The 27,007-nt window shown below is 43.5% G+C and overlaps 1 protein-coding gene across 1 annotated transcript in view; it reads left to right on the top strand.

The window, feature by feature from the left end:
- Positions 1-392: 392 nt before the first annotated feature.
- The window catches only part of LOC146813402 (olfactory receptor 10J4-like), a 108,945-nt gene continuing 82,330 nt past the window's right edge, over positions 393-27,007 (top strand). The window contains exon 1 of the mRNA XM_085614757.1: positions 393-518. The gene's annotated coding sequence lies outside the window, so the exon portion shown is untranslated. The remainder of the gene's footprint in view (positions 519-27,007) is intronic.

Genomic DNA, 27,007 nt, shown 5'->3' with positions numbered 1-27,007 from the left:
ACACACACACACACACACACACGCACGCGCACACACACACCCACACACACACACACACACACACACACACTATCCACTAAAACTTTGTTAGCACAGCGTGGAGGAGCTTACCAGTGCAGCAGCACCCACCCCTGCTAAAAGACTGTATTAAACAAATGAAGCAGCCGTTCTGCTCAATGGAGTCTTACTTTTATTTTTGTCTTGTGGCAAAAATTAATTTTGTGAGTGGTTCCAGGAGAGCGAGGCAGAGAGGACCATAGAGCCCCGCCCAGCCCCTCAAGCACTCCCTTCAGCTGCGGTTGCTCCTCATTGGAGCTTCTGTTCTGACAACTTTGAATGACGCCATCTAGCGGTTGCTAAAGCTGCACGGATGTGCGGTGGTTCCCGGACCTCGGGGGCGGCAGAGGGCTGCGGAGCAGGCTCTGCTCTCCAGTGCAAGCTTTGCCAAGGCTGTCACATGGATTCATGGAACAGCACGCGCTGTGCGAGGGAGCAGTATGAATTGTACCGTCAGCAAGGTAAGACAAACAGCATTTCAGCATCTGGTCTACACACGTTCCTTCCGCAAACATCTTTAAAATTATGACTGCACACCGAGCTCCTTTCTTTTCTACAGCGGATCACTCGGGAGAGAGTAAAAAAATCTATAAAGGGCAAAAATATCAGGCTCTAAATCAAAGTTTAACAGCAGAAACTGAGTGAAAAAGTGTGCAAAGCTGCAAACAACGAGACGTATTTCTCTCCCGCGCCTGCTGCCGAGAGACGGGGTTCAGACTCAGAGACTGCAGCTTCAGGCGAGGGGACCACCAGGGCTGCTAAGAGACACCCCATCTGGCGAGCGTGTTTACTGGTGCGGGTTCAATGTCAAGTTGCAGATGCAGGGCATTTCTCACTGGCAGGTTTGATCAGCTGCTATGGGAAAATATCATATTTTTTTCTCTGTGAGAACACGACCGAAGCTTTCAAGACAGGGAGCGAGAGTGAATCTAAGCGCAGTTGGTATCTGGTTAGCATGGGATTTGGGAATAGAATAACCCTGGATGCCTGAGAACAACCACTAGACAGTGACAAGGGATTCAGAGGTAGGTGTGGCTAAGAAGGGCTTAGCAAGAAGCCACCCTGCATGTTTCTTCTCGTAGGATCTTTGTAACCGGGGAAGAGCACAGCGTGGGGATGGCGAGTGGAACTCCGCGGAATTTCACGAAGTTTTTATTTAACTCCGCGGAGTCCGACCACCCCTGACATCCACTTAATGATCTAAACTTTAGAATTTCAACTCTCTAAACTTCTATACCCTATATTTCTTTTGTTATCAGAGCATAGAAAAGCATCCTTTTACAATACTATTTGATTACAAACCAAGTGCGTCAGTTCTAGTTGTGTTAGTTACTCTTATCAGTTGGTAGCAGTAAACATAATTGGGCTTACATGTCACAGTATTTCATTGATTATTTAATTAAAATATAGAATACTGTTATTGAAACATACCAATATATTTAAATTGTCCTATATGTTCAGAACACCTCATCTCTGTGCAATATATAGAGTTCTTTCTGATAATCTTTTCACATACCGAAAGACACTCCTCATGTCCTAATAAAATGAGAACAGTCAAAGCTACTAAAGAATCTACAGAAATTCAAAAAATCGAAACTCTTATGTGTGAGAAGCCTTTTGTATGCCAGATGTGAAAAATTATAGCACTGGGATAAACATTATTTTGCTCAAAGGATGAATGATTTTGATACACTATACCTGTATCATAGTACACCTCTGAAAGATAATTTTGCATGTGTAGAAAAATGTTATACATCATGGTAGGGTGTGTAGAGACTGCCATGTTTTGTATATTGTGTACAGCAGGCATTTGATCCAACGAAAATAGTAAGAATTAACCCACATAGAGTCTCTCCTTTGTCTTTGTCTACTTCAAACATCCATAGCCCTTTCAAATAAATCATATATCCTGATTTCTGAAAGTGAAAGTGTAGTTTAGACAAGGCTAGTGGGCTGGCAGTAGCCCTTTAAGAGTTGTTACTTCTGATAATATGTGTATGTTCCTGCCTTTGTTAGATAGCTTGCTTGGTTCAGCTCTCAGTCAGGTGATAATTTGACGGAATATGTGAAGGCATGAATTTAGGGGTCTGGAACCTCCGTTTAATTTCAGAAAATTATGTCTTAATCTCTCCACCAAAGACATTTCCTAACCCCTTAATACTGATATTGACTAATGTCCATTGCCCTTCAATGAATGTGTGAACTGCAAAGTTAAGATTTCATCAAAGAGAAGTTGCTCAAAACATTCCTACCTTCCCATGTGTGCCAGTAGTCTGCTGAAAAAAATAAATTTTGTTCAAGATCCTAAAGATGATTTTATATGATCTTTATGTTATTGGCATGCAGAGTTTGAAAGAAAAAATGTACTCCGTCTATTCTGTATCATGCTGAGAAGAGGAGCTATTTTTTTTATATTACACCCACATGAGGATTGAAGTGCAGCAATATTTTGTAAGCAGGAGCAGCCGAGCTACACATGGTACATAAAGTGCTACATGACAATAAATAAACACCCAATAATTTAAAACAGATTTGACCAGTGAGTTTCAACTAGCTATTCCATTGGAGTATTAAAAAAAAACATTGGGTTTCATACAGCAATATTGAGAAGCAGTAAAATTATACATAATAGGTAAAGTACTACGTGCCAATAAATAATACAAAGCAACCTGAAACAAATTGAACCAGTGACTTCCATCTGAACACATCATTAAATAAATAATTTAAATAATTCAAACTTCATATACGGTACAGTAAAATGCTATGTGGCCAAAAATAAGGGGCAGATTTATGACGACTGGCGCATCCCTGCATGTAAGCAGGGATGCGCCAGTTATTATGCGCCACAGCTGCGCCACCATGGATGCGCCGCATTTATAATGCGGCGCACCATGGGGCAAAAACGGCACAGATGCGTGACGCATCTGTGCCGAAAAGTGGCGCATTGCTGGAGTTGCGTCGCAAGCGCGACGCAGCTCCAGCAATGATCTGGGGGGCCCTATCTGTACAATGCTGCGTCAATCCTTACGCCTGCTTCAAGCAGGCGCAGGGTTTTGATGCAGCATGGGCCTAAAAGTGACTGAGTGAAATCTTGTAGATTTCACTCAGCCACTTTTAGGAGGCGTTCCTGCGCCGGAACGCCCCCACCTGCCCTGGAACACCTACATTTGGCGCAGGGCTTTACAACGTGACGCATCTGGGAGATGCGTCACGTTTGTAAATGCCCCGCACCATGGCGCAGGATTTGCGCCGCTGCTGCGTCACAAAAGTGACGCAACGGCGGCGCAAAAGTGCCGCAAGTGCAACATAAATCTGCCCCTTAATATTTATTCACCTTTAACATGTTGAACCAATGGAAGACATATCATCTCCTATAAACAGCTGAGTTAGATTTTTTTTAGATCTAGGTAGACTGACATATAGCCTTAGTCCACCCACAGCTGATGCTACAGATTCTAGCTCAGCTCAGAGCACTACAACCCAGTTTGTGACTGGGTACCATATCTTTTCACCCAAGCTTTTAAATTTGTATACGCTGACCTCCATATTGTAAATAGACATGAACCTTTTCTTCTACAATACAAACATTGGGGGCTCAGGTTTCAGCCAATATAAGGAGATACATAATTGTGCTACTGCCGTGGCCATGAATTTCAGGTACCTTTCTTTCTGACCTATGATATTAAATCCTGAGCTGTCTACCAATTGTAAAAGCATTGTTACCCAAGTGAAGCTAAATAAATTTGCGATAACATGGTTTAAAAAAAACCTCAATTCCTTTAATAAAAGGAAGTCGCGTAGGACATGAGTAGAACATGTGCACAATCTCTGCTTCATCAGCTCCGCATTGTTTGAATTTTCATCAAATAAATGGTCCCCATTTAGACATTTTAGTGGGAGTAAAGCACAAATTAGAAGCGGTCTTAAGAAAACAGGCTTTTTAAATTTTCTGTTGATAAACTTTTTTCTCAGATTTCTAAAGACTCCTGACAACATATTGTTGGTCTATCTAGCCTTGTGCTCCACTTAGAATCTTGAGCATGTAGATCATCTCCTGGTATCTCAACCAATAGATCATATATGACCCCTACCTTATAGCTATGTCTAGCTGCCTCAATGATAGGGATCTTCTCTATTACATTTCATACATTTTTCTTTCAAAAAGAATATCCCTAATCTGAAGAAATTTAAAAAAATCCCTCTTTGGCAAGTCAAACTTCTCCTGCAGTTCTGCAAATGAGCATAGCTGGGTGTCGTTATAAAAATCTCCTATTGCATCAATACCTTTCGATTTCCACCTTTCCGTCACTAAGAGGGATATGTCCAAGGAAGTTGAGGAGAGAGGCATTAGCCTTCCTGGATTAACGCCTCTCTCCTCCTCTTCTGAAACGCAAGGCTGAACCATATTTACAAGAATGTGGTGCAGACTTGCATTTCCCCCTGTGATGGCGCTAAGTATAGCAACTTAGCGCCAACACAAGGGTGTCTGCGTGCGGGGGAGATTTGTTTGTGTAGGAAGGTGTCCCTTAATGCACATTAACAATCCTAGAAATGCCATTCTGTCACTTTCAAGCTTGCTGCTTCATGCAGCACACATGAAAGTGAGAAAATTGCATTTTTTTTTAAAAAGTTTGTTTATGTACAGGAAGGAACACCTCCTGTACATAAACAAACAATGGCATTTTGCTTTTTCCATGTGTGCTGCACAATAAGGCACACACGGAAAAAGCAAAAACGAGGAGAAATAATGTATTTCACCTCGTTTTGCCATCTTAAGACCAGTTTTTGCCTGGTCTTAAGTAAAGGCGCCGCTTCCTATTTACGCCACCATTGTACACCCACCGCAACTCCCAATGCCCACCCCTTTCACGCTATCTAAAGCGTGAAAGGGGGCCTTATGTGCAAAGCAGCTTTAAGTGTACATAATGGGCAGCCCCTTTCGCCACCACAACGTTACTATTGGTGACGTTGTGGTGGCAATAGGGGCTTGTAAATATGCCCCTAAGTCTTGAAAAATAGTAGGTAGTAGGGCTGTTTAGGAATCGCCATTCGCCGCTTTAGCTGAGACCATATTTTGTGGGCGGCTCTTAATACCATGAATCTAGTCTTCTTGTAATAGCTTGGCTCTAATGTTCTCACTTCAATCCCAAGCTCTATTTCATATATAGTTGGATATTCTATGGCGCCACTCCCCCTTGTTTCTCCAGTCAATAAAATCCCCATTTATCGAATCAAACATTGAAACAAAACTCTGAGCACATGCGCATATATAGTCCAAAATAAAGTACTTCGGCAATCTTCAGATTCATCCAATCTTGTCTTTCCTCAGGGCTGTAAAACAAAATCTTCATTCTTAACACAGTTTGTGTCTATGTCCTACACAATATGTTGTCACTATTAAAACCATAATGAACTTCTCCCTATCAGTGGCAACGTCTGTGCGGTTTCAGTTACAGTAAAGTCTGACTTATGCCTCCCGATTGCGGTCCTGCGTCTCCAGGTTAATATTGTGTTGAAATCATATTTATAGAAGTCCACAGGTTTCGAAAATAAGCAGTGTCCTTAAAATTAAATAAATGTCATTAACCTCTCAGATAAAGGAATTCAGTTTTACATGTTAAATTTTACTTTCTTATAAAACCCAATTCAAATGTAGGTTCCAGAGATTTAGCCTCCTTAGTCCCTCACGCAGAAACTCAGTCCCTTGATGACCATTGTGCTGGATATCTCTTTCTGAAAAATCAATGTATGACATATAATATAGGATATGTTTGTATAGGGTTTTCTTAGTAACATTTCTACACCAACTCAGTAAGTGTATCATTGTGATCTGGAGCCGCACCATGAAACTATGTAAATTATTTTAGTAGAAATTGCCACTATTTTAATGTTCAAAAGTGCTTTTCTTAACCCACAAATCCCCTACAGAATATAAAATGCTTCTAATACCATTCCATTTCAGAATCTGCAAATCTGCTGTGATTTTTGTATTTCACAGTTCATGGCAAACACCTTGTCTCAGAAGGCCCTCGAGGTACCTTGGACTTCATCAGTGCAAAGCTACTAAATCACCTCTCATACATTGTCTTCCGTGTGCCCCATCACATTAATTGGGCAGTTACCTAAATGAGCTTAGGGAAAATGTCAGAAACATCTTCAATGTTTCTAAATCAATCACAGTTCTTAAAAAAAAGTATAAACCTTAATATGTATATTACTGTGCATGTGGATTTATATACCTTTCTTTTTAATAAATGTTTTAAGATGTATATGTTTTACGGGTTTTTGTAGTTTGAAATAAACAGATTGATGAGAGAGAATTTTCTATTTCACAGTCACCTCTTTGGATTCGTGCATATATGTAAATTCATGTTTCTGTGCATCTAACTCTATACACTGCAAGTGTGCTATGAAGTAATTAGAAACTTTTCAGAGAAGAGTAAAAGTGTTAGTTTCCAAAGGGAGGAACCCGAAGTAGGGAATCATTGTATAAAATTGAGAGTGGCTAGGGAGTAATCAAGGAGTGCTTCGAGGAGGTCAATTCAAGTCTCCAGGGACACCCCACTGAGAGGAAGTCAGCAAGGAGGTACATTGATTCCCAAAGAAATATGTATGCACACAAATGAAGTACTCCTCAAATCCCAGGCTGCACAAAGTTACTTCTATCCAGTATTGAGCTTACAAACCACACACAGGCCACACCATGCAAGTGCAGACACAACACCCAAAGCTAAAAGGGTTTCCCTTCCACAGCAGTAAAACAAATGGCAATTTAGCGGAGAGATGAAGTGTAAGAACTGTTGTCATAACTAATGTTTAGACACCTATCTTCACTTCAGTCCATCATAGTGACTTATTGTATGGCATATTACATGGCAGATAGCCACTCAGGTTTAGGGGCAAAGTCAGTACCATAGACCAGGTGTTCCACTTCAGCTCGATTTGCTGGAAGTAGTTGTCCTGACCTGGGAACACCTTTATGTTGCCTTCATATACCTATGAGGGTGGCCTTTGACCTGGTTACAAGGGAGATCCTTTGGAGGGTGCTGGAGACATATGGCATCCCAGGCAATCTTTTAAGGACCCTAAAGATCTTGCATTCAGAAACATATGCCAAGGTGACATGGAATGCAGGAGAGGACCTCACACCCAGGATTCTAATAAATTCGGGTGTCAGGCAGGGTTGTGTGCTAGCCCCCACGCTCTTAAACCTTTACAATAATAGAGTGGTAGATAGACTATCACACTGCAAGCATGATGCCCCCAAATTCTCATGTTTGCTGATAACATGCTTCTTATGTCCTGAACCCCGCATGGCCTGAAGGCACAATGGCACATTTTTTTCCTGAAAGCGATCTGGAAATAAACCAGACAGAGCCAACATTTATGACTCTAAACCCACACCGCTCTTTCAGAGGCAGGCTAAACATAGAGGAGGTACCCTTGGATCAAGAAAAACCTTTGACTATCTCGGCGTAAGGCTGGCTGACAACATGTCCTGGGCCCCACAAATGGGAAAGGTACAACCACTGTGACTCAGAGAGCATCAGGCATAGGAAGAAAACATAAAGCTACTTCCAGTGGAGCAGTATCATTAGCCCTCGAGGTTGATAGGGCTACAGCAGCATCTGAGGCTATATGGTGCTGCACTTTGGGGTTGCCCTGATACGTCTATGCTCACTTATATGGAAAACCAGTTCATCAGGTAATTCTTTCTCCTACCCGCAAGCACCCCCATTTTACAGATTTTGCACTGTAGAGAATCAACGAGGTCATCCTTTTAAAACAAACACAAGGAGATGATGGACGGAGTGCTGAAACTTTTCAGACACTTACCCCAGTCACAGATCTGGGTTGAATCCATCATAGTTCTTTATCTCACTTCGCCACCCCAGTTTATACCCAGCCATATGCAAATCATAATTGACCCTGCCACTCATCGGAACAGTCCAGCCCAAATTGCCCAGCTAGGTCTTCCCTTGACTGGACACAAGCATCCTGGGACCAGTTTAGTGGTAGCACCCCTCATCAGCCAGGCTAGCTTGAATCCAGTGGCAAAGTGAGCAAGGGAGCCACGTCTGGGCATACCCTGCCAACTCAGGGTGAACAAAGCAAACACAAGGAGATGATGTATGGAGGCCTTACACTTTTCAGACATTCACCCCAAGTCACAGATCTGGGTTGAATCCATCATAGTTCTTTAGCTCACTTTGCCACCCCAGTTTAGTCCCAGCCATATGTAAATAAGTCTTGACCCTGGTCCTCATGGGAACAGTCCAGCCCTATCTGCCAAGCCAGGTCTTCCCTGGACCTTAAACAATCATCCTGGGACCGGTTTTGGGGTAACACCCCTCATTAGCCAGGCTAGCTTGAATCCAGAGGAAAAGTGAGCAAGGGACTCACGTTTGGGCATACCCTACCAACTTAGGGCAAACAAAGCAAACACAAGAAGATAATGGATGGAGTTCTGAAACTTTTCAGACACCCACCCCCAGTCACACATCTGGGTTGAATCCATCATTTTTTAAGCTCCCTTCACCAACCCAGGACAGACCCAGACATATGCAAATCTGTCTTGACCCTGTTCCTCATGGGAACAGTCCAGCCCGAACTGCCAAGCCAGGTCTTCCCTGGACTGGAAACAAGCATCCTGGAACCGTTTTTGGGGTAACACCCCTCATCAGCCAGGCTAGCTTGAATCCAGTGGCAAAGTGAGCAAGGGACCCATGTCTGGGCATACCATGCCAACTTAGGGCAAACTAAGCACACACAAGGAGATGATAGTAGGAGTGCTGAAACTTTTCTGGCACTCATCCCCAGTCACACATCTGGGTTGAATGCAAATCAATATTGACCCTGTTCCTTATGGGAACAGTCCAGCATGAACTGCCAAGCCAGACCCCTCATCAGTCAGGCTAGCCTGAATCCAGTGGCAAAGTGAGAAAGGAACCCACACCTGGGCATACCTTGCCAACTTAGGGCGAACAAAACCAACACAAGGAGATAATGGATGAGGAGCTAAAACGTTTCAGACACTCACCCCCAGTCACAGATCTGGGTTGAATCCATCATCATTCTTTAGCTCACTTCACCATCTCAAGGCAGACACAGACATGTGCAAATCAGTCTTGACCCTGTTCTTCATGGGAACAGTTCAGACCGAACTTCCAAGCCAGGTCTTCCCTGGACCAGAAACAAGCATCTTGGGACCAGTTTTTGGGTAATACCCCTCATCAGCCAGGCTTGCTGAATCCAGTGGCAAAGTAAGCAAGATACCCACATCTGGGCATACCCTGCCAACTTAGGGCGAACTAAGCAAACACAAGGAGATGATGGACGGAGTGCTGAATATTTTCAGACACTCCCTCCTAGTCACAGATCTGGGTTGAATCCATCATTTCTCTTTAGCTCACTTTGCCACCCCAGTTCAGAGCCAGCCATATGCAAAACTCCTGAATTATTGGGTGTGCCTCTGGACGACACTCGATTTGGAGCCTTGTAGGAAGACACTGGCAGCAATAGTCAACATTGATAAAGGACCCTGAATACCATGGTTGAAGAAAATAAAAACACTGTGCGAGTTGGGTAAGTTGGAACAGGTCTGGCACTCCCCTACCCAAATGCAAAAAGGCATTTATGAAACTGAAGCAAGCCTAATGGGACTCGAAGCTGGAAGAAATGTGGAAAGAGCAAAACCTGGGGAGTATCTCTGAGAAATTCCTCCCCCACAAAGGATTTTTTGGCTTTGAACTTTACTTGGATAGGATTAAGTCACTCCAAGCGAAAGGCCTGTCGTTAAAATTTAGGACTGGTGTTCTGCAGCTTAAGTCATTTACATGTAGATGGGTCAAAAGTGGTGCAGAACCTCTTTACTGTCATTTCTGTCTACAGTTGGTGGAGCCAGCAGACCACTTCCTTTTCTTTTGCCCAACCTATGTCTTGCCCCAGTGAAAATGAACCAGCCCGATCTGCAAGTTTATGGGTATGGCACATTGCTGGGAGGATACTTAGGAATGAAACACAGGAGCAAATCCTGTTTGCAGTCTCTCGGTTTCTATTGTGGGCTTGGAGAATTAGATCACTCAAGTTCCTTGTGACAAATTAAAAAGTTTACACCATGGCTGCACAGAGAGTGATCACATTGAAAGAGAATATATTTTGCCCCCCAAAGGCTTGACCTATGGAAAGTAGTGTTTTATTTATGTCCTCCTTCATCTTGCTATTAGTTATTCCTGTCTAAAATTGGTCACTTTATGGGAAATGTCACAGCCTCAGAGGATCAACGCACTTTATTATAAAAATGTAGGATTTTAAAAATAAATTATAATCTATTAAATAAGTGTTCTGTGCTGTTCAGCCTGTGGTTCCGTGAATTCTGAATCTGCATTATAAATATCATGGTTCCGTTACGACTTTGGTAACAGCGAACCGTAACTAGTGAGTTCGGCTAGTACGCGTGTTTTCGTCACATTACACCAATGGATTCACTGCGTATTTAGGGTTTTTTGTTCCGAACCCTGGGTTCCATTTTGCGCATGGTAGCCATTTTGTGGTTGCCCTCACATATGCCGATGACTGTGGTCAAACGAGTCTTTTTGGACAGGCGCACCTTAGCTCGAGTTTGTGCTGACTCCTACATGATTTGAGTGAACTGACCTCGTTGCCTGAGGCCGACCCTGCCAAACCAATTCCTGCCCGCTAGCTGATCTTGATTAAAGGGTCAGAGCACGGGACCTCGTAAAGTTTTATTGCACACAAACATGCCTCATCCTACTTCTATCTGTTTTCTGTTTCTTCTTTTATGGTCCGTTTACGATATGGGTTGTGGTCTCTTTATTATGGGTTTGTCCGGCTTGTCTAAAGAAGAATGCTGTGATTGTTCAATGATTGATCATTGGCCGGACAACTGAGAAGAGGGTTTTACCGTCATGCGATACCTTTGATATGGTTACATGTGATTGGACAAATTGTAAAAGAATGGGTGTTTGTCTGAAATGTGATGTATTTGGTATAAAAAGGGATGACTTGCTTTGTAAATTTGAGCAGTCTCCTGAGAACTCATACCGTGATGACTTCTAGGACTTCTGTTACTGGCTGCAGCCAATAAATTCGATCTCTGACGCCACCAAGAAGTATCCTGTGTCTCTGTATTCTAAGACAGGTGAACCCGAAGACTTTGGGCGTGCCCCTGGCACCGCTGGGTTCTAAAAACCCGGTTCTTCAATTGGCGCCCAACGCAGTGCGACATCAAGCGGTACCGGTCCAAGCCCAAGGATCGTGAGGAACTTCGTGAGGAAACTCTGGAGGAGGGCCCCCACTTCAGCGACCCCTGCATGTCGAAAACGTGGACCGAAGGTCTTTTCCACGAGGTTTCCCCCTTCTGACAGCTACGTAAGGACCGCTGCCCTGACTGTCGCCCTGTCTTGGACCACCCCTTTTTGTGAAACTTTGTAAGGCGAGACAATCGACGGGTCTTCTGGGTGGCGTAGCAGACAACTTGGTTAAGTATAAGTGGGTCGCTCCCACTAATTTGTTTGGTTCTTAGTTTTACTTGGTCCTTAGTTTGATCGGTTCTTGGTTTTGCTTGGTTCTTAGTTTGGTTTTTAGTTTGTTTGGTCCTTAGTTTTGATTTGAAAATTGCAATTTCCAAAGCCGAGGGTCTCGTATATTTACGAGTGTATCGGTAGAGATAGCCCCTTGAAGTTTGAAGCTCGATTAGTGAGCGAAGATGCCTAATCGTAGCAAATTTGGTACTTGGTTTTGTTGTGGTTATAACAGGAAGTTCCGATTGGAGGACTCGTGTCCGATACCTCCAGTTGGAACTCCGACTTATGAGCTCTATTCTAAACACGGCATGGGCCCCATTACGTTCAATGAAGTATGGGTCCGCTACACTAGGAAAGATGGTGTCTTACGATGGCCCCAAAATGGTAGTATTGATACAGAGATTTTAGATAATTTGGAAGCGAAATTATTTAGGAAGAAAGCCCGGCCGGCAATGTTCGACTCCTTCCGCCTTTGGCGCAAAGAAGCCAGACAACGAGAGATAAAACAAGCTAAAAGAGATAAGAGAGAAAAGGGTGTATCGATAATGCAAGCTGCTAGGCAGTTTAAAGAAGATGAAGAAGATAAAGCGATTGAGGTGTCAAATAGGCAACATCATATGGCTATTGATAATAGTTATCCAGTTTTGTCACCCCCTCCTGTGAATCCTGTTAAGGATCCCGAAAAGGATCCATTAATGTCTTATTTGTTAAAGTCACCTCCCCCTTATGTGCAAGGTGCTACTGCACCGATGTTACCCCTTGTTGTACAACAGGTTGCTGGTCAGCCTTTAGTTTCTCCGCAACCCCCTGTGCCTGTTCCACAGTTGGTTCAAGTTCCTCCGGCACCCCCTCTTCCTGGGTTGCCTACTTTACCTTTGCCTGCCTTGACTCAGACTGCTTTGCCCCTCGCTCCTGTCCCTTCGACTTCTTCCACTTCTGCTTCTTTTTCTTTGCCATCACAAGGTACCTTTTCCCATGTTCTTATGACTGCTTCCCCTTCTGTTCGTCGGCGAGTAGCTGACACTGTTGCTAATTTCTTAACTCCTCTATTTGGGTCGCTAGTCACGACCCCCGTTTCTGATGACAGACAGAGACGTAGTCAGCTCCCTGGTTCTGTGGAGCGTGGAGTGTTGGATTTGTTGGCTCGTAGGTGGGTTACGAAAGTTTCTAGGTATGATGCGAGAGTGGTTTTGAATACGTTCCTACGGTGGAAAGAGCCGACGCAGCGGTATGTTTTTGATATGATGTGTACTTTGCTTCGGGAACAATGGGAAGATGGTGAATTGGAGTTGGCTCCTGTTGGATTGCTTGATATTCAGAGTGAGTTCGCTAAAGGGACGATAGTGGGAGCTGGTGTCGAAGATGCGGTAGTGACAATTCTTACATATAGGTCTGCACTTTCTCCCCAGCCATTGTTTGAGCCTGATCCCTCAGTTAGGAAGAAGGTACGACAATATCCAATGAGATGGGTTCCTCCAGTTTGGAGAGAGGGAGACGCAAACGCTAATCCACCTATTTTGGCTCATTTCCAACGAGTTTGGATACATGTCCCTTGGAAGAGAGCTGAGGTTTTGGCTCTTAAACAAACCTTACCCGACCCCCGCAAGAATCCCGCGAGGTATTATAAGGAGTTGTCCCAGACAGTCGACGCATGCATTATGAATCTAGCTGATGTGGATATGTTATTGGGTAATGTAGTTCCCCAACCGTTGTGGGCGAAGATTCGCCATGAGGATCATGCGGTAGAATTAGGTGACACATGAGTGAATATTGCAGCTGCAGATGCTAGACAGGTAGGAGGAGCTAAACCTGAGCCTCTAATTGCGGATTTACCCGGTAGAATTATTAATATGATGAAAGCGATGATGCCAGCGTTACGAGTGAATTGGGACAAGTTGACAGCATGTAAGCAGAAGAAGGACGAAAGCGTGTCTGATTTCTTCACTAGGTTTGAAGAGACTTTAATAGATCATAGCAGTTAAGATATGAGTACGGAAGGTGGCCAGAGACTGATTGTAGATAAGTTTGTCTTTAATTTACTTCCCGAACTGTGTAATAAGTTGAAAGATTCCGAGAGTTCTTGGGCTGTCTCTTCGTCGGCCCAGATATTGGCGACTGCACAGTACTACGAGAATAGGGATAAGGATGAGAAAGATAGATTAGAGAAAAAGACAAAAGACTTAAAAACGAAGGTTCTTCTGCAGCAGGCGTATCCGCCTCGCTTGAATCAGCAAGAATCACAGCAACATCTACAGTTTCAGCAACCTCCATCGTTTCAGAGACCGTCACAGAAACCTGAGTATTTTCTTCCAAGACCGCCTTTGGGTCTGAATCAGTGCGCGTATTGTAGAGAGGAAGGTCATTATAAGAATGAGTGCCCTGTTTTACGACAACGTGCGAGCGGTATGTTGGCTCCAAGAGGTCGTGGTAGTTTCCAGCAGGTGTCTAGGGGTAGAGGACGTGGCGTGTTTCCTCAGAACGAACGTTCTTTTCCCCCACAGACGTCTATGAATTATTTTGATCAGCAGAACGTACAGACTGGCAGATCTCCGCAATATTATGTTGACGATTACTATGTTGAGAGTGAGAGTACTGGCTATAATGATTGCTAGGACAGCCAAGGACAAAGAGAGGGAGTAGTGTCAGTTCCAGTATACCAGGATGGACCTTATGTTGCAGTGGTCACATCGGGTGTGGTAGAGCCTTTTCTTTTGGATACTGGTGCAGCGAAGAGTTCTATCATGCACTCTAAACTCCCTGGCGCACCTTTGTCTGGCTTAACGAATGTTTCAGTGGGATTTTCTGGCACCCCAGTTCGTAATCCAGTTTCTAGTTCCTTGTCTCTTTCTATTGGGCCTTGTGAATTGGAAGCACCCCTTATTTTAACGACAGGTTGTGGTGAGAATTTGTTGGGTCTGGATTTGTTAAAGAGACTGCATGCGACATTGTATTGTTCTCCTTCAGGAGTACACCTTACATTGGGTAAGAGAGTGATCGCTCCGATGTATCTGTCTAAAGATCAGCTTCCACTGGAATTGCGTTGTCTCCCTGATACTCTTTGGGCTACTGGTCCTAATGATGTGGGTCTTTTGGGGATTCCACCATATGTTGTGATGCTCAAATCGAATGTTAGATTGCCACGTATTCCCCAATATCGGATTTCGAGTGATGGTGAAAGAGCGCTTTTAGCGATCATCTATGATTTAATTGAGAAAGGTGTGATCGAAGAGACGAGAGGTAACGTGTGTAACAGTCCTGTTCTGCCTGTCTTGAAGCGTACTGATTCTTCTCAGCAGCCTGAGTATCGGTTTGTGATTGACCTTCGAGAGGTTAATAAGATTGTTGTGCCCCAGTTTCCTGTTGTTCGGGACATTACTGCTTTGTTGACTTTGATTCCTGCTTCAGCTGCCTGGTTCTCCGTCATAGACTTGAAGAATGCTTTCTTTAGTATTCCAATAGCCGAAGAAAGTAGAGATATTTTTGGCTTCTCTTTAGGAGGACGAAGCTTCCAGTTTAAGCGGGCTCCTCAAGGCTATTGCGAAAGTCCGTCCATCTATAGTCAGGCTTTGAAAACTCAGCTTGATACTTTTGTGTTGCCTACGGGTGCTGCTCTTATTCAGTATGTTGACGATCTGTTAGTGGCTGCTGATGATAAGGAAACTTCTAAAGAAACTACTCTTTCATTGTTGCAACATTTGTCTGATTTGCATCATAAAGTGTCACCTTCAAAGTTACAGTACTGTCGCCAAGAAGTGACCTACTTAGGTCATCTCTTGTCGAAGGAGGGAAGAAGGTTGACCCCAGAACGAATCCGAGCGATTGCTCAAATGACTGTGCCTAGTACGCAGAGAGAGGTACGCGCTTTCTTGGGTATCACGTCGTACTGTAGACAGTGGATTCCGAATTTTTCCTTGTTGGCAAAACCTTTGTTGGCTTTGACTTGTAAGGATACACCGAATCCTCTTCCCTGGTCTGACGATTGTCATAAAAGTTTTTCTGAATTGCGTGACGCGTTGTGTTCTGCTCCGGTGTTGGGTACTCCTGACTACAGTAAGCCTTTTACACTCTACGTTCATGAGAGAGAGGGTTGTGCATTGTCAGTTTTGATGCAACAGTTTGGTGAGAAGCAGCGTCCATGTGCGTATTTCTCGTCGACTTGGATCCGGTAGCTAGAGCGTTGCCGAGTTGCTTGAGAGCTACAGCAGCAGTACTATCCATCCTGGTGATTGGATCCTGGTGAAGAATTTCCAGAGGACTAAGAACGATCAGCCCCGTTGGACGGGCCCTCACCAGGTGTTGTTGTCTACAAGGACATCTGTAAAGGTCTTCGGAAAAAGAAATTGGATCCACAGCGTACACTGTAAGAGGGTACCTTTACCTCTGCCGTACGACCAGTGGATCCGCGAAGGCATCGCAGACACCAAAATTGAGAGATTGCCGAAATTCACACCGTTTAGCGACGCTGAGTTGGTATGGTCAAGGTCTGAGAAAGGAAATGACGATGTCTTGCAAGCAGCTGTGCCTTCACCTTTAAGATTGCACACCACTGAACCTGAACTGTTGTTTCGAAGTCAGACAGAGCCCGGTAAAAGTCGTTATAACCTGCGGTATAGAGACAATGGACTAATAAAGAACAAATAATTCCTTTCGTTTTGAGAACAGCACTCTCTCAGCCAAGAAACTGTTTTGATCTATTTTTTTTTCCTTTTTCGAACCACCATCCGGGTTCAGCTGTAAGGTCGCGGTGTAAAGACTTGGGATTGCAGCCGTGTAGACACAAGGTCGATGGTTCTGGTTGGTCCTAGGGCGTTCCCTGGACTGACAGACGCACTCCTTAGCAGAAGAAAACCAACTGCCGTGAACATCACGGTGAGAGGATGGAGTTTTTTTGAGATCAAGAGAGCTGTTGAGAAAACGAACTTTAAGATGAAACTATGCAGGATAATGCATCTCAAATGTTTTCCGATTACATGTATTCTGATGTTTCTTAGCATGACGTTAGCTTTGGTGGGTTGGATTGTTTTTTCTACCCAATTGACTTCGGCACCCACTTCCCAACCTACGTCTTTTCCTATTACTACTTCTTTGCATTCTTTTCATATCTTACCCGAACACGAGCAGATTAGATGGTCAGAATTTGTAAATAACTCATTTGTACAGCTTCTGCATCAACATCAGTTGGTGGTGAACATCACTAATTGTTGGGTGTGTGGTCTTATGCCACATACTACGGATCGAGGTATTCCCTATCTGGTTCTGCCGTTTAGTCAGAATGGGTCTCTATGGGCTTTCCAGACAATGTTCATTTATGCTATCGAAGTCTATCCCCTGCGTTCCATAAGAGATAACTCGAGTAATAAAGCCTTGGTGAAGGGAATTGCGAATATGAGTAGGGATATCAATACGTATAGGACTATTCCCAAGGACGAGTTACTAGCTTATGTTGGCTGGAACGCGACTGGATACAGTGTTAGCCTGAGTGAAAAGCAGAGACGAAAGAGGTCACCTCCGATTTGGATCGTACCCCACCGAGGTCATTTTTGTCTGCAAGGTATTGGCAGGAATCCGAAAGCTCAGTTAGGGAAGAGTGTTTGTACTCAGACGTATGTTTTTACGTCTCAGTCTTCCCCGCCGTATTTGGCAGCCAAGGGTACGTATTTTGTTTGTTACAACAGAGCATATACATGGTTGCCCCCTGATTTTTCGGGAACGTGTTATGTTGGATATTTGTTGCCTCCTACGTATACTGTTGCCGCAGATTACCACAAGCCGAGAGTTGTTAGGGGTGTCTTCGATCAGGAAGATACAGCTGGACAAGAAGTAGGAGACTTCTTTAAGGGTTTCCTACCGTTTTGGGGACCTATGGCTAACAGTAGGAGCTTGCGGCAACTGACGAGAGTGGTTGAATCCACCATAAACGATACTGCCGGTGCCCTTAGTGTTTGACAGCTGAGCTTCAAGCGGATCGCCTTATGATGTTGCAGAATCGAGTTGCTGCGTTTTCATTCCAGATAATGCTCCAACAGTATACGAGGCCATCTCCAGGCTACATAAGATCTCCTAGTCAATACATACGGACGGAGGAGATTGGTCATTAACTGGATGGTTTTGGGGACTGTTATCGGCTTGGGGATGAAAGATTTTGACGATCATTGGTGTGGCTTTAGCGATTCTTTTCTTGTGTTGTCTCTGTGTACAGTGTGGTCCTGCCATATGTGGCCTTTGTGCTACTACATGTGTTAGGAGACTGCCTGTCTTGAGAAAGGTACAGAGAGATAAGATGATGCTTCAACAGCACCTTGATGATTTGATGAATATCGACATCGATTCAGATGCAGACTGAGATTGCCTATGTAAGGGCAAAAGGAGGGTCTGAGGTTCCGAGAATTCTGAATCTGCGTTATAAATATCATGGTTCCGTTACGACTTTGGTAACAGCGAACCGTAACTAGTGAGTTCGGCTAGTACGCGTGTTTTCGTCACATTACACCAATAGATTCACTGCGTATTTAGGGTTTTTCGTTCCGAACCCTGGGTTCCATTTTGCGCATGATAGCCATTTTGTGGTTGCCCTCACATAGGCCGATGACTGTGGTCAAACGAGTCTTTTTGGACAGGCGCACCTTAGCTCGAGTTTGTGCTGACTCCTACATGACTTCGTTGCCTGAGGCCGACCCTGCCAAACCAGTTCCTGCCCGCTAGCTGATCTTGATTAAAGGGTCAGAGCACGGGACCTCGTAAAGTTTTATTGTACACAAACATGCCTCATCCTACTTCTATCTGTTTTCTGTTTCTTCTTTTATGGTCCGTTTACGATATGGGTTGTGGTCTCTTTATTATGGGTTTGTCCGGCTTGTCTAAAGAAGAATGCTGTGATTGTTCAATGATTGATTATTGGCCGGACAACTGAGAAGAGGGTTTTACCGTCATGCGATACCTTTGATATGGTTACATGTGATTGGACAAATTGTAAAAGCATGGGTGTTTGTCTGAAATGTGATGTATTTGGTATAAAAAGGGATGACTTGCTTTGTAAATTTGAGCAGTCTCCTGAGAACTCATACCGTGATGACTTCTAGGACTTCTGTTACTGGCTGCAGCCAATAAATTCGATCTCTGACGCCACCAAGAAGTATCCTGTGTCTCTGTATTCTAAGACAGGGGAACCCGAAGACTTTGGGCGTGCCCCTGGAGCCGCTGGGTTCTAAAAACCCGGTTCTTCAAGCCTATCGTCTTAGCCTTCTTAAAACGAGACTAAGAACCTAGCACCGTTCTAAGAGGGCTTGGCAATTCTCTTGTAATTTACAAGGCATTCCTGTCCTAGAGCACATTATTGTGCAATTAGAACTTGTTAATTAGATGCATACTGTTTTGTTTGCAATATTTACGACCATCAATTTTTGATATTAGGCCTAATTCATGTGGCTGTATCCATAAAGATTGCCTATCTCAGTTGACTAGTATCGAGATATTTGATGTGGTTGAACAACACTGGGGCATATCATCAACAAACGGCAATAGTTATCGCTAAGCGCACTTAGTGCTAGGATAATTATTGCCGGCTATCGCTTGTTTTTATCGCAAAGATAGCGCGCTATCAGCGACGCTTATCTCCAGAGCGATTAAAATAACCAAATTAGGAATGTCAACTGAGCAGGCTATGCATCTGAGGAATAACTATTAACACATAAAAATTAATGGCGCAAATATGAACCTGGCTCATTTGAAATAGCTCAGTATATGAGAACTTACAAACAATAGTCTAAATAAATGTACACACAGGCTTTACAAGCAGAAAGAAATCACAGTGAAAGTCTTTCACCAGGATGTTAATCCTAAAACCTGTTTGATATCTTCACTAACAGAGAGCCTAATGTATTTCATTAATTTAGTGGACAAAACCCCATCATTTATATTTAGAAAGTCTTCATTCAGTAAACCACTCTCTGGATCAGAGTGATTATGCGACTGATGGAGTTATCAGTCCTATTGAAAAATGAACATTTGAATCAGTTTTAATGTCGCAGGAGGCATTTTGTAATACCCTGGGATTGGAGGGATTGAGACTTTTGAGGAAAAAGATACCTCCAACCCAGCATTGACATTATTTATGAGTGAACATTATGTAAAACAGAAATTTCCCTAAAAAGCACAGGGCTGCTTTTTCATGTTGACTATGAAGGAGAAAATTGAATGGAAGCCCACAAAGCCTCTCACCAAGATTTCCAAAGGGGAATCTGTCCCAAAATTAGTTATCCGTCGGTGTTGGTAACTGATCAGTGATTTTGGACTGCTATTTCCGTCTTAATCCATTAATGCATTGCACTATGAATAGGCCTGGGCGGACAACCACGCTACGCTCGCGTAGTTTGCGCTACTTTGCGCTTCGCGAATTGCACGTAGCACAGTGCAAAAGCACGTAGCGGAGTTGGCATTTTTTGCTTGCTCGTGGTCCTCAACGTCAAGTTAGCGACCGCGAGCGAGCAAAATGACATCCCGGTGAGACCTTTTCCTCGTTCGCAATCAGCAACATCAATTTGCCGATCGAGAGCGTGGAAAATAAACCTCCCGGCGAGATTCTCAATGCGGGGAGGTCAGGTTTCTCATTGTGAGTGGTTGCGTATGCTCGCAACCACTCGCGATGAGAAACTACCAGTCCACGTTGAGAAAGCTGCAGAAAACGACCGCTTGCACTGTGCGAGATGCCGTTTGCAATGATTGCACAATGCGGACAAGCATCCGGCACTGTGCAATCATTGCGAACAGTGCACTTCGCGTAGCTACGCGTAGCGCTACTACTCGAACTACGCCCGGGTTTACTATGAATCAACAAAAAGAAGGGGATGCTCTTTCACGCTGCCTCCTATCTATATTTTGGAATGAGCTGTAAACTATATAGTCAATTACAATATGTTTCTATCCATGTAATCATAGGTTGTAAAATGTTGAAGGACAGTTTAATGTTGGGGGCTTTTTGATGTCTATAATATTGAAATTAATATGTTCAAGGGGTATAATGAACTGGTTGGACTTTCAGATCATGATGCTTGATTGCTGCCTCTTTATGCACAGATATCTGAAGTAACTGCCAGCGGACCTCTACCATGTTGCCATTTTTAGAAGTTCTGATTACATTTGTATCTGTTTAGCCTGATTTATTGAATACCTACAACCTAACAATTGCCCACCATCTGTGTAATGTCCAGCTCACGTCTCAAAGGGGTATCCTAGCGGTTAGTTGAAGATGCTCTCTTACTAATATCATCGTAGATTGTGGAAACACTGAAGTTACAAGGGCATGCACAGAACTCCTGAGACACACCGTCTCAACAGCTGGTGCTTCTGTTACTTGTGACCAACCCTTCACTGGTGGAGGCCACAGCATCTATTGCATAGTGCTTGCTGCACATCCTGCCAACTGAAACCTTGCAGAGGACCATAATATTACAAAACGCATCTTAGAATCCAGCCAACCTAAATCTTAACTAGAGATTCTGCACTGCCTGCAATATACTGAACAATTAAACACACCCATAAGTATTACAAATTCACACAATAACAATCTGTGTGATTTGCCCATTTGAAACATACAAACTTATTCATCATCTCATCTTCACCTCTGTGTGTCCTGAGGTCCTACCAAGCACATACACAAAAATGATGCCTCATTGATGGGACATTTGATCATGCTTCTGATAACTGGATCCCACTGAGGTGTGATCTAGCACTCCTCGGAGTTGGCGTGCAAGAATCATGTGACTTGATGTTTGTTGAACAAGATCACATTGTGGCATGTTATACCTCAAACCTGGGCTCCACCTACACCCAGGTCTATAGGCCATGGCAATACACATGGACTTTGGTGCCTACTTGAGGAACTGTCTGGTTGACTCTTTTCATCCAGAGTCCCCACTTTATGAGGTTAACCAAGAGCATTTAGCATTTTTGCATTAGAGTATGCCTTTTATGGTCCACCACTTTGAAAAGAAACATAGCAAGTTGTAGTGCAACAGCCAGAGGCACTGCCCTTATTCTGGAATGACAATGATACAATTCACATATTTTGGTCCATGTGAAGTCTATCAGTAACAATGTCCTTTAAATATGAGATGTAGGTGTAAGAAGAGAGCAGGATGGGCTATCCTTTCAAGTGTCAATAACATCCACCTGGATCCTACTTCTAGCCATCCACCTGTCTGTACACAGTGGCTGGGAAGCACGGTGAAAGGGTTGTAAACTTTGTGGTTGAAGACACAGAGATTGTTGGGTGGTCTTCTGTACGTATGCACACAGGGGATGGCAGCTGGACAGCAAGGATCTCCTGAAAGTGTACTGTAGAGGGGAGTACAACCAGGAAGGGCAGGGAGCAAAGAATGTGCAGCCAGGACATATGTTGATCATTGGCACTATAGGCGAGGGACCTGCTGAGGAGTCCCACGCAGCTCAGGAGCAAAGGCTGGTCCTGCCACACCGCAATGCAGAGGACAGTCTCAGTAGTGACCTGCACTGATCTATATGCTTACCTAGTGTCATGTGATCAGCATCACTGGAGTGAGTAAAAAAAGTTTATTGTTTGGTTAATTGGAACCTTTACAATTTCCATATAAAAAAGCGGCATAGCAGTAGAGTTCATATTCTAAAACAGATTTTAAAAAAACACATCATAAAACTTTCATAGATTGTGTTTAACATAAGTGGAGCAGTTATCAGTAATTGTTGGGACGGACCCGTGAGTTAAAACACGAAGCTCGGTTCTCGGTGAGAGGGAGTCTGTTCAGTGATCGATTGATTTGTAAACAGCGACGATGATAAGTTACTGTTGACTATCCTGCTTGAGCGTGTATCAACCGGCTGAGGGGCGACCTGAAAATATGATTTTCAGTGTAATGTGACACTTTAAGAGGCATTTGGATACAGAGATAAAGCATTCTGGTTACTTGACAACAGAGCTTTTGCCCCTGCCGCTTCCATGAATTGAACAAAGCGACATGCTAGCTGAACGTCTCCACCTCTGAGGCATGCCTTCTAAGCTTGTCTACAGGTTCTTATCCCCTTACTTACAAAGAGTGGCTTCAGTAACTGTCGCCGTTCCGCCTGTAGATCCCTGCAGATACACAATAGGTGTAATAGACTTTTGTTGGCATCCTCACATAAGCGGCATATTGTCTGACCCGGGGTCGTTTCCAAATGGGAAGATGCGGTAATGATGGTAAAATGCCCAATTGGGAATGAAAGTATTTTTCTTTCTTCCTCCTATTAAAACTCATGCCTAGGTATGGTTGTGGAGAGGACTTATCGTAGCTGTCAACAACAAACCATCCGTGGGCTCTTTCTGTGAGTGTTGCCTTATCTTCTACTAGAGATAGTCTTTTCACTGTTGTTTACAATTTGTTTAAAACAATGGAGTCCCTGAGGCTGCCCAGAGTTCCTCAAGTCTCAGATGATCTATTGAGGCTGTCAAATAGCTCCATGCTGTGCGCTCCCTCTATAGGTGTATTTCGTTCAATAAATGGGAGTTCAGTGCACCTGCTTCAGCTTTTTTTATCCTGTACCAGCTCTTCGCGTAGGCTCCTTTGCGGGCTATTTGTTGGCTTTGCAGGCCGAATTCTAGCCTTATTTGGGCTGGCGAAACGTACTTTGGTAAGTTAAATATCATCCTGGATGCTCTTGAGAAAGTGCTGTCTAAAGTAACTGCACTTTGCCCTCAGGCACTCTCTCCCGTAAGTGACTGTCCGGATGAGTTTTGCTTGCCAGACTTGTAGCAGTGAGATAAGGCTAAGGCCGGGAGTTTTATGTTTGATCGATTTTATAGCTACCGCAAAGGAGATACCTCTTCTTTTGATTGCCTCTTTTTATAAGTTGACAGTCCCTTGATTATTCATCATCACTCCTAAGTACTTGTATGGGTCAACTTCTTCAATTGATGAGTCTGCAATGTGCCAGCAATAGTTAGAGGTTTCCTTCTTTGGATGTATCCTCATAACCTTTGTTTTATCTTGGTTGATGGTTAAGCCATTGAATGCTGAATATTGACAAGTTGCGTCTAGTAAGAGTTGAAGGATGATAGGGGTCCGACTGACCAGTACGAGGTTGTCTGCATACAGGATGTTGGAGAGTAGTAGCCCTTCCACCTTAAGAGCCTGAGAATTGCAAATGTCCAAATCTGACAAAAGGTCAGACATAAACAAGTTGAAGAGTGTCGGCACCAGGACGCACCCCTGTTTAAGCCCCATGCTTGTTGGGATTTTCCTGGACAGGAACTTTCCATGTCCTAGCTTGACTTGGACCAATCTGTTTGTATGAAGCAATATTAACTGGTTTAGGAGAGCGGATGGTTTTTTCTGTTCCTTGAGTTTGTGCTTCTGTCGATTTTATCGAAAGCTGACGAGTAGTCGAAACACTTGAATAAAGGATGTTTTGCTAATTTGGCCCCGTCTACCAGTAGGGAGAGTCCAAGTATATTCGTGGTTGTCCCCATGCCCTTGCAGAAGCTCTTTGGTTGATCGGTTTAATTGATTGTTCTTCAGCCCAGGCAATAAATTCTTCCAGAAGGAGGCCATCATAATATTTTGCCTCAATATCAATTAAAGCCACAAGCCTATACCTTTTTGCTGAGTTCTTGTCCCCTTTCTTGTATATTGGGGATATGATACTTAATTACTTACACTGGAGTGTGCAGAATTGTCTTCATTCTTTTGTGGGTAGTGCATGAGGAAACTGATTTGCCTCCAGTTTGCAATTTTTGCTTCATATGGAAATCAAAAATCAGGTAGATAAAATGCCATCTTTACCAAACTTTCAAGCAGCATAGCGCAGTTGGACACCTTTCTGTGCTGCAAGAAAGAGGAAGGGAAGGAATGCACCATATCTATGCACATTCCTGTCCTCTGCTTGCACTGGGAAAGCGGTGGACACCGATGGGTTGAACATATGTAATTTTATGCACACACATCAGTCTGCACCAACCTGTCAAGGGCAATTTATTACCACAAACGCAACGGTTTTAATGCCCAATACTCATGCATATACAAAGAATATTACCTGAAACATGTGCACCGTAGATGTTGTGCTGTAAATACATAATGCAAGGAACACTCGAAAATGTTGCACAATCCAGACCCCTGATAATGCAAACATTTGGAAAATGTTATAATGTTAATAAACACTGTTTGTTCTTTCACATTTGCAAATCAAGGTAGATTGAAGGTACTACATAGTGACAGTAATCACTAAACACTAACTGGCAAAAAGTGTAGCATGTATATCTCCATCACGAATGAGATCTGTGACCATTATTCCCAGATTTGCCTCTGGTCTTTCAGGCAACCACGGTTGCTTCAGCTTGATAATCTGCCATGATTTTGAATCATGGATTGTAATGAGCATCATCACATATGAATGATGCATGACAAAGGCTACATATGTCACAGTCATCTTTGTTCCCACTGGCACTTTTTGAATTTTAGACTAGAGCAATCTAGGAATGGTTCCACACAATGAATTGTTTTGATGTCTAACCTCAATGTGACTCTAGGGAGTCTGGTTGGAGGGAGAGACAGTTGCTCAACAACCACCACAGCTCAGGCGGAAACATCCTTCAGGAGGACCCAAAGTCGAATCATAAATACACAATATAGGTGTAGGTGTAAGAGCACAACCAGCTACCTCTTGTGCCACTGAAACCCTCTTTCTTTCAGAAATCCAAACACTTTCTGAGCACTAAGCTCTCCTGGCTGGGGTCGACAATCAGATAATGCTTTTCAGGTTCTGTCAATTTTGGATTGTGCAATTAGTGCATGGTACTCATACACAGACAACCACAAAAATTGAGGATGGACCTCATTCATTACCTTCAATATGGTCAACATAACTACATGCAATGGCCAAAGGCTCACTATCCCTCCGAAGCGACTCAGCATCCCGAGGGAGCTGGAACAAATCCTGTCAGACATTTGTTTGCTACAGGAGACCCATCTCTTACGGTCTAACCAGAACTGAATGAAATCCAGACACTGCCAGGAACACGGTTATTTCTCAGTTTTAAGGAAAGTTGTGGGTTGGGTGTCTTACTTTCTCCTGACCCTGGTTGCACAGTAATTACAAGAATCAGAAACAAAATGGTGCCTGCCGAGTTGCACTCTCCAGGGGGTGTTCTCTTCATTATATCGATTTATGTTCCTAATTCAGGTCAAAAAATATCTTAAGAGAAATATGGATGCACTTATGGACAGATCCATATGCCCCCTTAAAGCAGAAGGAGATCTAAATTTAGTTATGTATTGTGGTTGTGGGTAAAATGCAGAGTAGATATTGAGGCTCAGCCCTGTGAGGGCAAGAAATGACAAGAGGATTTAGGACTAGTAGACTGTTGAGATTTCTGACAGTACTTACAGCACATTTTTCTCACTAATGAGGGGCAATTTTTGAAAAGCTGGATTGCCTGCTGGTGATTTTCCATATGGGGTAGGAGAATAGTCAGTGTCCACTAACTTTATCGGATCATGGCACACCTATTTGTGGTTTGAGGGTCTCCAGATCCTAGTGGATCAATGAATACTGAATAAAACTACTCAAGGACCTGGTATATGCAATAATACTTCCTCCAATATTAATGACTGTCTTGTGAATAAAACAAGGTAATGCCCTGCATCACGTCAAATTGCTGAAAATTGATTTACTGCCTGGCTTTCTTCACCTGCTTCAGAGGGAGGCGGGGCAGGCAGCCTGTAACAGACAGTTAAGACTTAAATACATCATTTTGTTTAGAGATACGATTGTATATATAAATAAAACAATATATTTAATATTTTTGTGATTAATGTGTATGAATTTCAGAAGGGCACAGCTCTGGAGCCATAATGGAGAAACTGCCCCTATCTACTGCCCTACTTGAAATCAGTCTGGGGCAGTCTACATCATTACAGCTCCTTTGTATTAACCCCGCCTTCCCACTTAACACTCCTACATGATATGACGGACAACCCTGATATCAACTGACTAATCCGCCATTGGCTGGTGACAGCGTTGGCGGTAGTAAAGTTATACACACTACGACATTAGTTACCTGGACATCAAATAAGTGCTAGAACTGCATAAGTTGGCATTCCATGAGAGAACTACCCATGCCCTGAATGATAAGTTGGAGATCTATGAAAGGGTCTGGGGAGCATTGATTTATTCCATTACCTAGGTGGTTTACCCATAACATGACATCACTTTGTTTCCTCCCACTGATTTGTTTCTCCTTGGTCTGCCTGACCGGTCATGGCCACAGACCAGACGTGGCAGTTTGGCTCTTCTCATCTCTTCCGGTGCCATGTGGGGATCACTCCTGCTGATCCTGTTGAGAGGCTTCTCCTGTTACTTGGTATAGATCTTTCACTTTATACTCCAACTATGATCTT

Source organism: Triturus cristatus, chromosome 7, assembly GCF_964204655.1.
Source record: "Triturus cristatus chromosome 7, aTriCri1.1, whole genome shotgun sequence".
Classification (NCBI taxonomy): Eukaryota; Metazoa; Chordata; class Amphibia; order Caudata; family Salamandridae; genus Triturus; species Triturus cristatus.
The sequence above is the reverse complement of the archived record's forward strand: the minus strand, read 5'-3'. Positions and strand labels throughout refer to the sequence as shown.